The sequence below is a fragment of the Gopherus flavomarginatus genome, chromosome 5 (genome assembly GCF_025201925.1).
Source record: "Gopherus flavomarginatus isolate rGopFla2 chromosome 5, rGopFla2.mat.asm, whole genome shotgun sequence".
Classification (NCBI taxonomy): domain Eukaryota; kingdom Metazoa; phylum Chordata; order Testudines; family Testudinidae; genus Gopherus; species Gopherus flavomarginatus.
In genome coordinates, this window is record NC_066621.1 from 14624249 (window position 1) to 14638048 (window position 13800).

The following is a 13800-nucleotide window of genomic DNA, read 5'->3' on the forward strand; positions in this document are numbered from 1 at the left end:
ACCCACCATGAGTCATCCTTATGGAAACATGGGGTGTCTATATTGCAACACAAGCCAGAGGTAGTAGAACTTGCATTAGCAACCTGGGGGTATGTTAACCTAGGGTTTGAGCGTCTGTGCTCATTTGGAACCCCAGCCTAGGAACTGTTGAACTCTGGGTCCCAATCTGGGACTCCAGCATCTACACTGTATTATGTGCACCTAAATTCGCCCATAGACCAGACTTCCTCACGCCCTACCAACATGTGGTTGCTCTAGCCCTTTGCTTGTGGTGCAGTGTTGGAAAACTTGACTGTCCAGAGCCTAGAGGAAGTCCAGGCTGTGGCACTGTGGGATACTTTCGGCAGACTCCCAGAGCATGCGTCCAGGGAAGTTATATCTACACTGCAAAGCAATAGGGCTTGAACCTTTGGTCCAGCTTGACTCAGGTTTGGACCCTCCATCCCTGTGGGGTTCTGGGACCCTGGGTCTGAGCCCTGGGTTACCGCAATTTGTGTGTATGGGGAAGGGGGATTACACTTGAGCCTGAGTCCAAGTCGTGGGCTTACACTGCAGCGTAAACACAGCTACACAGTCTTCAGTGATTAAAGTGCACCTGTTCCCACCTCCCATTTTAACTTCACAAACCCATTAAACCTTGAGGAAATTATCAAAAGCAGAAATGCCAGTTGGGGCCTAACTCCCTTTGAAAACCAAACTACTATTCGGGCCTCTGAAAATCTACCTAATGGTTTTTAAAATCCTTGTTTCTTCTGCTTTTTTCATTCACAATGGGACTGTCATTCCTTGCCTCTTGCTATCGTTCTTCCCATGGGGAACTGTCCCACCAGCAAACTTCTTAAATAAAAATCCGGCTAGCCCAGACAATGCCTGGCCCAGGGAGCCAACTCAATAAGCCACTTGCCCACCCGTGGGATCACTGCCCCCGTTCATCTGGAGAGGGAGAAGAGGGAAGGGCAGACACAAGGGCCAGCAGCCAGGCAAGAGCTAGTGTGGAGCTTTCCCATGTCAAGTAGAGCCATGGGGCTGATGACGTGGGAAATGGGTTCACGGTGCCCCATATGCCAATAGAGGACTTTGACTTCCGGCCCTCCCAGTCTCTTTATCTTTAACCTAGATCCCTCACTGCCAAGCCAATCCCAAGTCACTGTTTTCCAGCTCTAGGGAGGACCTTCCCAATGAGCTCATGGGGTGGTTGGTGGGTGTAGGGTTGGATTCTCCCCCACGCATGCTTCTGGAATGTACCACTCTGGATGTGTGTGTAAAAGTGTCTGCTGCTGGCTAGGCTCGTGGAGATTAATCTCCAGCTCGCTGAGTAGAAATCTGTGTTCTGGGTCCAAAAGTTTACGTCTTATGATTCCATCGACAGAATTTTCTCGGGAAAGGGACAGTGGCTGGAAAGCACCCTTCTAATTTCCTTCCATTCCCCCTCCTCCCACCACCACCCAAAACAAAATCCCATCCACCATTTTTTAGATGAAGTAGACCGGACACGGCATCTATCTGAGACTGGTGTGTCATAATGTTAAATATAATGATGTGTGTTTTAATCATGTATTAGAGGCTGAAGTAACCCACCCTTGCAGTGAGCAATAACATGTGGGTTGCAGATGAGAAGTTATTTACTATGTAAGGAAAACCCTTTTACATTGTATAGCAGAAAGGAGCAGGGGGGAATCTTAAGGAGGTACAATGTATTTACCTAAGATAGCATTTGTTCAGGTTGCCAGGCCTAATGACCAGACTCCGTAATAACCACTGATGAAGATATTCAAATCAAGTCCATTCTTTGGTACCTAAATAAGTGGCCTGGTTTTTTGAAAGCGCTGAACACCCTTTAAAGTCACTGGGAGCTGCTGGGGGCTCAGCAGCTCTGCAAACTGCTTATTTAAGTACTAAATATGAATCTAAGGGCCTAACTTTGGGCACTCAGGTTTGAAAATAATGGTCCATGAGCGCTCGGGACCTCTTGGCCACTCATCTGAAAGATGCATGGAAAAGTGATGAGATGGAGGAGAAGTGAAGGACTGCTTGTAATATGTCCAGGTATCAGGCAGGCACCACCTAGAACAATAAACACACAGATCCTGAACCAGAGCCTCTCCTTTGCCCCTGATTAAACATAGGCTGAGATTTTCAGAGGGAGTGGGGCACCCAAATCCCAGTGTAAACCCTAGCCTTTGTCTCTATTGTCATGCCCTGATCTGACCAGTCCCAGGAGAGGGCAGACTCTGTGTGCAAAAGGAGCCTAGTCAGTTTGCTTATAGCCAAGATATGATGGCAGGGGAGGTGGCTGTGTTTGTGTTTGGAAAGAGAGAGTTGAGCAATCGAACTTCTGACTCCTCAGCTAACTTTCATTTGTATCTGCACCACGTAGTTCAAGGTGGGGCTCCAGTTGCCCCAGTTCTGATCTGAGCTGTCTCTTGAGCTCTCCATTTCAGCTGGGAAGACGCAGCAGGCTCTGGGAATTGCCGGAACTGGGGGGGAGAGGAGGGGGGCGTTAACTATCTCAGCCTGGTAGAGGCTTTCCCATCACTAGTGGCAAAGGAGGGAAGGTGGTAGTGGCACTCTAGTGGGGTTTCTTCATAGTCAATAAGCTAAGAAGTTGCCCTCTCCCTCTTCAGCCCAGTGGGTATCTCAGGGAGAAGCTATTTAATGTCTGACTTGCCAGCAAGGGAGTCCAGATTTCCCCCATGCAGAGCATGGAGTTGAGCAGCTCCCTTTTCCTCACTTTCCCTGCTGGGCTGCGTGCCAGGAGGTGGCATGGTGAGTGGATGGGGGTGGGGGAGAGAAGTGCATGCCAAGAGCTAGCTATAGCTTCAGCTCCAGACATCCCTGGCCCCTCTGCGAGGTCAGGCCCAAATTGTCTCAGGCCCATCTCTAGCAGGAAAACTGCTGTTTCTGAGAAAATGTAAAGACCAGGGCTTGTGCCCGGATAATCAGCACATACCTGGTGCATCTACATGGATAAAAGTTGATTCAGGCTCGCGGGACTTGGGCTGTGGGGCAAAAAATTGTGGTGTAGACATTCAGGCAGGAGCCTGAGCTCCTGGAGCCTCCAACCTGTTGCTGAAGTAACTTGTGTGTAGATGTAAAAATCTCTCTAGGATGCAAATTACACCCTCCAACCTTCAACCACTGGTGTAAGGTCCATAAAGGAAAGGGCAGTTTCTGGGAACTCTGCTGGGTTTGGGTAGTAGATCCATCCCCTCTCCACTGAGGAATCATATTATGCCTCTCCCTTCCTGATTGCCCATGGGGTATGTAAAGGGAACAGGTTCAATTCTCTTGGGTCACTGGAGAGGACTGTAAAGGGAGGTTTGGGTCTTTCTTTGCTAATGCATAAGAATGCATCATTGTGAATCCCTTGTCCTAGGGAAGGATGTTTTGATGCTGTTTTCTTTCAGGAAGATACACTCTGCAATATGGTCCTGTCTTATTTATTTAATGAAGTAAATATTTTGTACAGTGTAAGGGGAGGGATATTATAAAGTTTATTAAGGAGGGAAATAAAAAACTTTTATGTTGGATCACTGTGTGTATCGCTAAGTTAACTGCACTGCTGAGAACATTTTGCATGAGAGATAGGCCACCCCACCCTGAACACTGGTGGGCTGGATAAAGCAGGGCCCCACATCTCGCCCCCAAGCTACTATTGCCCTTCTTTGTGTGGTCTGCTTGTGCTGGAAGACGTGGGGAAGCAGAAGACAGCAAGGGAAGGAGGAGACCGGATGAATGAAGACCACCCTCCAGTGAAGCGTCCCTCTCCTTTTTTTTCCACCAGCACCAGGAAGACATTGCAAAGGGTGAGCTCATCTGGGGAGGACGAGCTCCCGACCTGCTGCACATCAATCCATGATGGCTTGGAGTGCGATATGGGCCACAAGCCAAGCCCACAAAAGCGCACTGGCCAAGCAGAGAGCAGGGCATCCTCTGTCCTAAGGAGCAAACTAGATGACTGTTAGTATTCATACAGCAGTAGTAATGATGTTCAAAACAACACGTGGGATGGATTGATGATGCTTGTGCCTCCCATGTTTTGGGCTGCTAGATTGCCAAGCTGTGCTCCACCCTCAGTTTTCCCTACAGAAGAAGTTGCCATCAACTTATGTCATCACCCCCTCCCTCCCTGGCAGACTTTCCCCTGGCTCTGAGTCTGAGTCCATGGAAGACAGCCCAGACTTGGCAATTAATCGGATCCAATAATAATTTCTGATCCCTTCCTCCCTCCTCAGAATGTCCTCTCCTGCTCTCCCGCCAAACACTTCGCTCTTTCTCTAGTTCCTGTGCTGCTCCCTGTGCTATTGTTAGAATTGCACTATTGGGAGGAGAACATAGCTGAGCCAGGCGTCTGTACTCTCTCTAGTTGCACCAGCAGATGGTGCTATTGCATGAGTTTTACTGCAAGAATACTGTTTCCTTCTGCCCCCAACCTGTTTCCAGACTCTCTTCACTTCTGCAAAATGCATCCCTTGCTAAGTGAGCAGCTCACAGCCATACGCACACAGAACGAAGACTGTGCTCAGAGGGTGAGACATCTGAAATGTAGCAGGCAGGCTGCTAATTCCTACAACCATCCCAAGTATGCTAGGAGTATCATTGGCAAATACAGTGACACAGTCCCTGGCCTGAGAAGCAGCCAGAGTAAGGCAGTGCGACTCAAGACTGCAGGCATCTCTCCACAGGGAACAACTTGCAGAATCGGAGCCTAATGTAACCCATGGACCACTGTGTGTTATTTCTCCCCCTTTGTGCCCAATCCACAGAGGACATGCATCTATTACAGTCCCCAGCATGGACTCATGCTGTGATCCATGATGCCTTTCACTCCTGGATGGACACGTACAGCAGGTCACACTCTGACCCTTAAGCATCAGGATGACAGGTGCTTCTGGAATACTTTAGATGAACAGGCCAGGCGCTGTAGCTCAGGCAGTAAATAGCCCTACTTATAGTTCTAGAGCAGTGGTTCCCAAACCTGTGAACCCCTTTTACTGAAATGTCAAGTCTCGCGACCCCTCCTCCTAAAAATGAATATTTCCAGGGATTTTTTTCTTTACTTGAGTATAAATGATAAAAGCAGTGATCTTAGAAATATACAATTGTTTTTTGTGCTTATTACACACTATTAATTATTAATCATTATAGTATTTTATCACATTATGAAAACGGCAACACTCTTCCACGATCTCACTTTCATAGCTTGTATCTCTTTGAATAAGCCTGTTATATGACAAGGCTCCTATGTTTCATCAAGGAGGATCAGATATAAAACAGCATGAAGGGATTTAAAAAGCCAACTCAAAAGTTTCTCCTACACATGCATTCAGGTCTTGAGCAGTCCAGGCAAACAACGCATATTGCAACAAAGCTTAAACATGTTTTTCATAATTTTAAAAATACTAGCTGCCAATTTAATTAAAAAAAAAACAGCAAAAAATATCCACTTCCCTTCCATTTCTTATAAGGAGTCTTGAAGTTTAAATCTCCTCAGTGTGACAGATATGCTTGCTTTGATCTGCTGAGCTCTTGGAAGTCCAGGGACTCCAGGCTGCTGGCCCTGTGCTGCCTTTGGTCCCTAGGGACAGCTCTGTCCACCATTAGGGAACTCCCCCCCCCCCCTCCAAGAACCCCCTACAACATTTCACAAATCCCCAGGGGTTCACAAACTGCAGTTTGGGAACCACTGCTCTAGAGGTCCCTGGTGTGTTAGCCAAGCTGGGAGCTGAACTGGCATGATGTGATAAGAGCCTCATTACTGATGTGATGAATAAGGAGGGGAGGGGAAGACCAGGTTAATGATCCGATAACCTCGCTATGCAGAAGGGCTAGGGTACGGACCAAATGCTTTATCCTAATGTAAACTCTGTTGCAGTATAATGTGCCTTTGTGTTGTCTAGAAAGGAGCACTAATGAGTGAATCCTCACAAAATCCCTGCAAAGTGGCTAAGTAGTGCTTGGCCCCTATTTACATTGGGGAAACTGAGGCACAGAGCCAGGCAGTGATTTGCGTGCAGTCCTCCCAGCAAATCAATAGAAGAGCCAGAAACAGCATTTGCCTTCACCAAGTGACCAGCCAGCTTCCCCTGTATCATTAATTTTTTAAAAGGCCGTGAAAACATTTCAGGGTCAAACTTTGATCTCTGGTACAGGAGAGTAAATCTGGACTAACCCCATTGGTTTTGATGCAGTTACTTTGCATTTACAATGCAGTACATGAGAGCAGAATCTAGCTCCTCTTGAACATATTTCATCCTGAAACTCCCCTTTTTTTTTTTTTTTTAAAGAGACCCTGGCCACTGAAGCATTTTCAGTTAAAAGTTATTTTTAACAGCAAACCGTGCACTTGTTCTCAGAGATTGGAGGGAAACTGACTTTGCTCTACTCTGTCTGTGTGTGTGTTTGCCTTGTACATTGGACTATAGGTGCTGGAACTAAGTGTTCTGGAGGGCTGCCGCACCTCCTGGCTTGAAGTGGTTTCCATCATACACAGGGTTTACAGTTTGGTTCAATGGCGCTCAGCTCCCCAATCATAAAAAATGTTCCAGCCCCTCTGCATCGGATAGCACTGGTTCCTTTCATAGTTTCCATGCACCTTTCACATAGCAACAGAAGAGAGAATGTCACGTACAGTAACACAAATGCTTTCACTTTAAAAAAAAATCCATCTAGGGACAGGTGTTTGAAAGTATTTAGGCATCAGAAGATAGAGATACATGGCTCGGGCTGTTACAAAAGTGCCTTGACAGCTATGGCCTAGGGGCTGCTTTGCCCCAAACAGACTGGAACTTTGGAATGTTGCTACAGTGTAGTGTCGGTTCAGACTTGCTTTCTGATTCCTGCACCTTACACGCTGCATAGTCAACGCCACCCCGCTCCCTGCGGCAGAGCAAGGGAGAAACATGGGGCTTGAGCCTGCAAACCTGTACTACTGAGTGTAGTGCTGATTTGGGTGACTGACTGGTAGGTGACAGCTCGTGTCAGTATGCATGGTTCTTGGTAATAAGGAGGTGCAGGACTGGACCCAGTGACTGACTAGGGAACAGCCCTGCATGCAACACATGGTTTACAGGGCACAAGAAAACACAGATTGGGTGTAATTTAGCTCAGTGCAGAGTCACAACAAAAAAGGCCTCTCCATCCCGTAAGTCCGCGCTGTGGGTTGTAGGTGGGTCATAGATCTTGTGCGTAAGGGTGAGTTTTGCCCTAACGGAATAAGAGCAGCTGCTACTAGGGCAACTTGTGTGATGCTCATGTGTGAGTCAAAGCAGCAGGAGAGTGACTGCTTACTTCTGCTATTAACCCCATCCCTTGTGCTGATGGCCAGGCAGATCAAGGGGCAGTGGGTTGATTCCTCCATGGATGGAGTATGGGATTTTCTCTTTCAAGGCTGATAGGATTTTTTTGGTCCCTTGTTGTGAAGCTAGATTCATAGAGGAGGCTAAGGTGTAATAAAGAAACCTTGGGCTCTGCTTACTCACCACTGATTTATTGGCTTATCGGCCTGGCTGTTTTATTGATGGGACCGTGTGGTGCCCTCTCCTGGTACATGGATGGAAAAATCACATACACAGCTTCAGAAAAGAACAGGGTGGTGAAGGAAGCAGAAATTAGCACAAACTGAAGGTGGGCTCGATTCCAGTTCCTTCTAGCAAACCGGGACAACATTCAAAACCAATACAAAGATTGGCCTTGTTAGCCAAGCCATCCAGATGAGAGAATGGGGACAAAACATTTCTGAGATGTAACTAAAGGAATCTACTAGGTGGGAAAATGACTCAAGAACAAGACAGACCCTTAGAAAGCAATTACACTGGAAGACACTTTAAAAAATGACCAGCCTTCTCTTGACACACTGGGACAATGCAAGACCTAAAGAAAAACGTCAGTTCAGAGAAACTTATAGCCCAGATAATAAATATATTAAAGCAGTGGTTCTCAACCTTTCCAGACTACTGTACCCCTTTCAGGAGTCTGATTTGCCTTGTGTACCCCCAAGTTTCACCTCACTTAAAAACTACATGCTTACAAAATCAGACATTAAAATACAGTGTCACAGCACGCTGGTACTGAAAAATTGCTGACTCTCATTTTAGTATATTATAATACATCAATTAGAATGTAAATATTGCACTTACATTTCAGTGTATAGTATATTGAGCAGTATAAACAAGCCATTGTCTGTATTAAATTTTAGTTTGTACTGAGTTTGTTAGTGCTTTTTATGTAGCCTATTGTACAACTAAGCAAATATCTAGATAAGTTGATGTACCCCCTGGAAGACCTCTGTGTACCCTCAGGGGTACATGTACTTCTGGTTGAGAACCACTGTATTAAACCAAGTGCTGAAATGCAGCACTGAACATGTGCAGGGAGCCCTTCTGACATTATTTAACTTAACCTTCCAATCTAGACACTTTGCTGGAGGGTGGCCAGCTGAACTCATTAGCCCAATACACAGAAGCAGAGATGGCCTCAAACAACAACATGAACAACTATTCTCCGACATCCACAATAAAATAATATTGCAATGTCTGACCGGCACCAGCATAACCCATTACAAGAAATAGCTCTGTGATCTTGGTGCTGTAAAGAAACCACTAATTTTTCAAAGGCACCTAAGGTCATTTACAATTGAATAGGAGTTGTATGCCTGACCGTCTTCAGGCTCTTTTGAAACCCCCAACCTAGATGGATAAAACTATCCAATTAAACTATCTGATGATATAATTCAACCCTCTCTGTGGTAAAGAAGTGAAGTTCACGGCCCAGGTTTGTCATCAAATAGTTACAATGATTCAAGCCAAATTAAAGCACTGAAGAAAAAAAAAAAAAAAAAAAACCACCACTAAATGAAAATGAAAGCTTGATCTTCACATATACGATCACCCCCATGTGTCAACAAATCTAACAGCCTGAGCAGCGGAGCAAGCAACCAAGAAAGGCTCACAGCATTAGAACAACACCTACAAACACAAAGGTATAGGCCACTGGGAACCACAAATCTGAAGCACCAATCTAGACTGCTACAGCTCCTGGCACAGAATGATCATGCTAGTGGGTTATCTCACTACAGTGAAATGTACAAAGCCTTCACCATATACAGAATCAATTGCCATAAACTAGAGATGGAAAGCACAGACTGAACCTATGAGAAGAATAGGTGTGGAACCCATGTGACAAAGGAGAGACTGAGATAGAGAAGTGCTTCCCAGTGTCTGGAATGGACATAGGCTCAAACCCAAAACACCATTCTTGAGAAAACCGTACCTACCTCTGCTAGAGACCTGCAGAGTCTGTCTCCTTTATATGCTGGCAGCACTTGTGCAGCTTGTCTTGCCAGCAAAGTCCTATTGAAATGAAAGACTCTTTCAAAATCCATTTAATCAGGAGCCATTAGTTGTTCCTGCCTGCTCGAACATGATCTTTAACATCTAGAGCAACCTGGGCTGTTCCCAGTATAAATGAAAGAAGGAAATGGAACACTGCAGGAGAGGAATCAAAGCATATTATCTCCTCAAGAGGACCATGCTGGTAATCTGATAAACCAAGATACAAGTCAATACAGGATTGTAAATTTCCAGGAAAGAACATCCTGGGTTATGCCACAAGGAAAAGAAAGGATGAAGGTTTCCTGAGGGTGGGTTGAGGAACAAGTGAGCTGTTGGGTGGCAGAGAAAATGCTAGCTTAAGAGCAGGCAGGAGTCGACTGCAACAAATTTGTAGATTTGGAATATGACCATTGCTTCTGCATATGGGCACTTTGCAGATGATTTCAAAACCAGTGTGTCATATCCAGATTTTTTTTTAATTCCCCACATTGCACATTTCCTTTTTAGGAAAAAGGATATTAGGTACAGATCCTCCAAGGTATTTAGGCTCCTAACTTCCATCAAAATCAATCATCTTTGAGGATCTTGGCCTTAGAGTGTGCAGCCAGATGAAAATAAGTGACAAGACAAGGAGTCCCATGAGAAGGGACTGACAGAAACAAACAATACTCTCTGAAACAAGCCCACCTCCGCAGTCTACAGGCAGTGTAAATAGAGGGGAAGAGCAATCTTGACTCCTTGGTTCTATGCCCTGCTCTGCCACTAATTAACTGTGTTACTTTAACAAGTCATTTCTCTTGTGGGCATACATGGTATTTAGGTGCCATCCTCCCTGACAAGATCTCATTCCCACTTTGAACTTTAGCATCCAGAAAGTGGGGACCTGCATGTACCCCTCTAAACGTAATTCCTATCTTAGATCTGATAATGCTGCCACCAACCAAAATATAATGTTTGGTACACTTTCCGTCCCCCAAAACCCTTCCCTGGGGAACCCTGAGATATACACTGATCCAAACTCCTTGGATCCTAACAGAGAGGAATTACCCTTTTCCTCCCCCCACCACTCCCTGGTGAGTTCAGACCCACTCCCCTTGGGTCTCACACAAGAATAAAAAAATCAGTCAGGTTCTTGAAAAGAAAAGCTTTTAATTAAAGGAAGTAAAAATTATCTCTGTAAAATCAAGATGGAAAAATGTTTACAGGATCTCAGCTTTACATAGACCAGAGGGGCTCCCTCTCCCCTAGCCTAAGTATAAGTTACAGCAAACAGAGGTAACATATCCTTCCAGCAAAATACACATTTGTAAATCAAGGAAACAAATATAAAGACTAATTTGCCTCCTATCTAGTACTTACTATTTAGAACATGATAGACTGTTTCAGAAAGATTGGAGGAAACTGATTGCATGTCTGGCTCCTCTTAATCCCAAGAGAGAACAACAAACAGCACAAAAAAAAAAAAAAGACTTCCTTCCACCAAGATTTGAAATTATCTTGTCTCCCGATTGGTCCTTTGGTCAGGTGTCAACCAGGTTCACTGACCTTGTTAACCCTTTACAGGTAAAAGAGACATTAACCCTTAACTATCTGTTTATGACACTCCCACTGAAAGTCACTAAATCTAAGGCTGGGCCTTTGACTATCTCCCCCTAAAGCAGGCTCTAGTATTTTCCCCCTTTAACATAAATTCCTGGCTAACATAAATTCTCTGTCTGATTTAAGGCCTCTTTGGAGTGTGAAGCAGGAGGAATTCCTCTCTCAATTCAAGCCCTAGCAGGTGTACAAAACTGCTCCAGTGCAGAGGATTGTATGGTCAGTGCTTTGATGGAGGGTGCTCTAGAAATGTCAAATATGGTGAACTCTGTGCATCTCACACATGCCTGCATGAAGAATATTATTATTATTATTAACTGATTATATTTTATCATTATTCTGGACTGTTGGAGCCTGGATCCCAGTGTTCCTAGTGATTGAGTGTATCTGTAAGCCGGTCGTGTCGGGGCTCGTCCCTCTCAGGCGCGGCGGGGAGCCAGGGCGCCTCCTAGCACGCTGCAGTCCGGGTAGGCTTAGCCCCTCCGCAGGTGTTGAGGGGGTACAGGGTCTGCAAACAAGGTAGAGCCCCGGCCCTCTAGCCGGGGCTCTCAAAGTAAATAAGCCCCAGCCCTTGGACAGGGCGGGCAGTAACAGTTCAGGCTCAGGCCTCTAGCAGGGGCTGAGCAAACACTGTATCAGCCCGGGCCCTTGGCTCGGGCGGGGCACCAAACACAAGTCTAGTTGCTCTGGCCCTCTGGATCAGGACAGAGCAGTGGCAACAGGCGGGAAGAGGGGGAGTCTGCCACCCGGTTACGGGTGGCAGGGGGAACGCAGGCCCTCCCACTCCACTGCGTTCCAGCCCGGGGCCCTAGCAGCGGTCAAGACCTGCTGTGGCCAGTGGGGATCCTGGCCGCAACACACTGACATGGGTTCGGGCTCTTCAGGAGCCAAACCAGGGTCGGCTATGCCCAGGCCACTTCCAACCTCCCCTCTCTGGGTACCTGGTCCTTGCCAGCATCGTCTGGGGGGTCCCAGACCATGGGCTCCTCCGGGTACCGGTCGTGGGGAAGCTCAGGCCATCGGGTACCGGTCATGGGGAAGCTCAGGCCACTCCTCGGGGTATCGGGCACACGGCAGGTCAGGCCGACGTTCCTCCGGGTACCGGGTCTGAGGCAAGTCCAGCCAGCGCTCCTCTGGGTAGTGGGCGCGGGGCAGGTCCGGCCAGCGTTCTTCTGGATAGTGGGCGCGGGGCAGGCTGGGCCCGGCAGGAGCCTGGGCACCAGCGTCTGTCCTCGCCAGCAGCCTGCGCCCAACTGAGCGCTGGGGCCGGGCTTTTATACTTTGTCCCGCCCCTTGACTTCTGGGGGGCGGGGACAGGCCGTGCTGACTCCGCCCACTGAGGCACCTGCTCTGGCTCGTCCCTCTCAGGTGCGGCGGGGAGCCAGGGCACCTCCTTACACCCCCCCCCCCCCCGTCAAGGCTGGCTCCCGGGCAACGGGGCCAGGCTCATCCAGGCCCCCAGGCAGGAAAGGAAGTCTGCGTTGGCGTGGTCCTTTCCCGCCCTGTGGCGGACGGTGAAGGCGTAGGGCTGCATGGCTAAGTACCGCCGTTGAAGCCACATGTTGTGGTCTTTCATCCGGCATAGCCATTGGAGGGCGGAGTGGTCGGTGACCAAAGTGAACGGGGCCCCAAGGAGGTAGTAACGCAGGGCATCGCAGGCCCACTTCGCCGCGAGGGCCTCCTTTTTGACGACTGCGTAGTTTTGTTCTCTGGGGAACAGCTTCCGGCTGATATACAGAACCGGATGCTCCTCCCCGTCCACCTCCTGTGAGAGGACAGCCCTGAGCCCGACTTCCGACGCATCTGTCTGTAGGACGAATGGTCCCTGGAAGTCCGGGCTAAACAAGACTGGCTTGCTGCAGAGGCTTGCCTTCAGTGACTGGAAAGCCTCGTCACACTCGGGGGTCCAGCGTACGTGTTGCGGGCTGTCCTTGGTAAGGAGCCCGGTCAAGGGGGCGGCCATTGCTGCAAACTGAGGAATGAACCGCCGATAATAACCCGCCAGCCTCAAGAACTGGTGGACTTGGCGCTTCGTGGTTGGCAGTGGACAGGCGGCAATGGCCTGAACCTTGTCCACAAGAGGTATCACTTGTCCATTGCCAACGGTATACCCCAAGTAGGTGGTCTCACGCCAGCCGATGCGGCACTTCTTAGGGTTAGCTGTTAACCCAAACTCCCGCAAGGACCTTAGGACGGCGGCGACCTTGTCCAAGTGGGTTTCCCACTGCCGACTGTAGATGACCACGTCATCTAAATAGGCTGCAGCGTAGTCATGATGCGGTTGGAGGAGGCGGTCCATCAAGCGCTGGAACATTGCGGGTGCCCCATGAAGGCTGAAGGGCATCCGCGTAAAGTGGTATAGGCCGGTTGGAGTGGCGAACGTGGTTTTCTCCCGGGAGGCCGGATCCAGGGGAATCTGCCAATACCCCTTGCTTAAGTCCAGGGTCGTGATATAGCAGGCCTCTCCCAACCGGGCCAGCAGCTCGTCTATTCGGGGCATGGGGTAGGCGTCAAATTTGGAGACGGCGTTAACGCACCTAAAGTCAATACAAAAGTGCTGGGAGCCATCGGGTTTAGGCACCAAGACGATGGGACTACGCCACTCACTTTGTGATGGCTCAATTACTCCTAGGTCTAGCATCGCCCGTACCTTGTCTTCAACGATTCGCCTTCGGTGATACGGCAGGGGTCTGGCCGTGGCCCGGATCACCACCCCCGGCTCCGTCTGAATTTGATGATAGGCCATGGAGGTGTACCCCGGCTGGGCTGTAAAAGTACGAGGGAATGCTTGAAGGAGGCAGCGGGTTTGCTCAAGCTGCTCTTCTGTCAGCGTTTCCCCAATCTGGGGCCCCTCGGGGTCTTCTGTAGTGTG

General features: G+C 48.2%; 1 protein-coding gene across 1 annotated transcript in view; it reads left to right on the top strand.

Annotated features, from left to right (window-relative positions):
• The window catches only part of LOC127052208 (Krueppel-like factor 15), a 36208-nt gene that overhangs the window by 6897 nt on the left and 15511 nt on the right, over positions 1-13800 (top strand). The window lies entirely within an intron of this gene.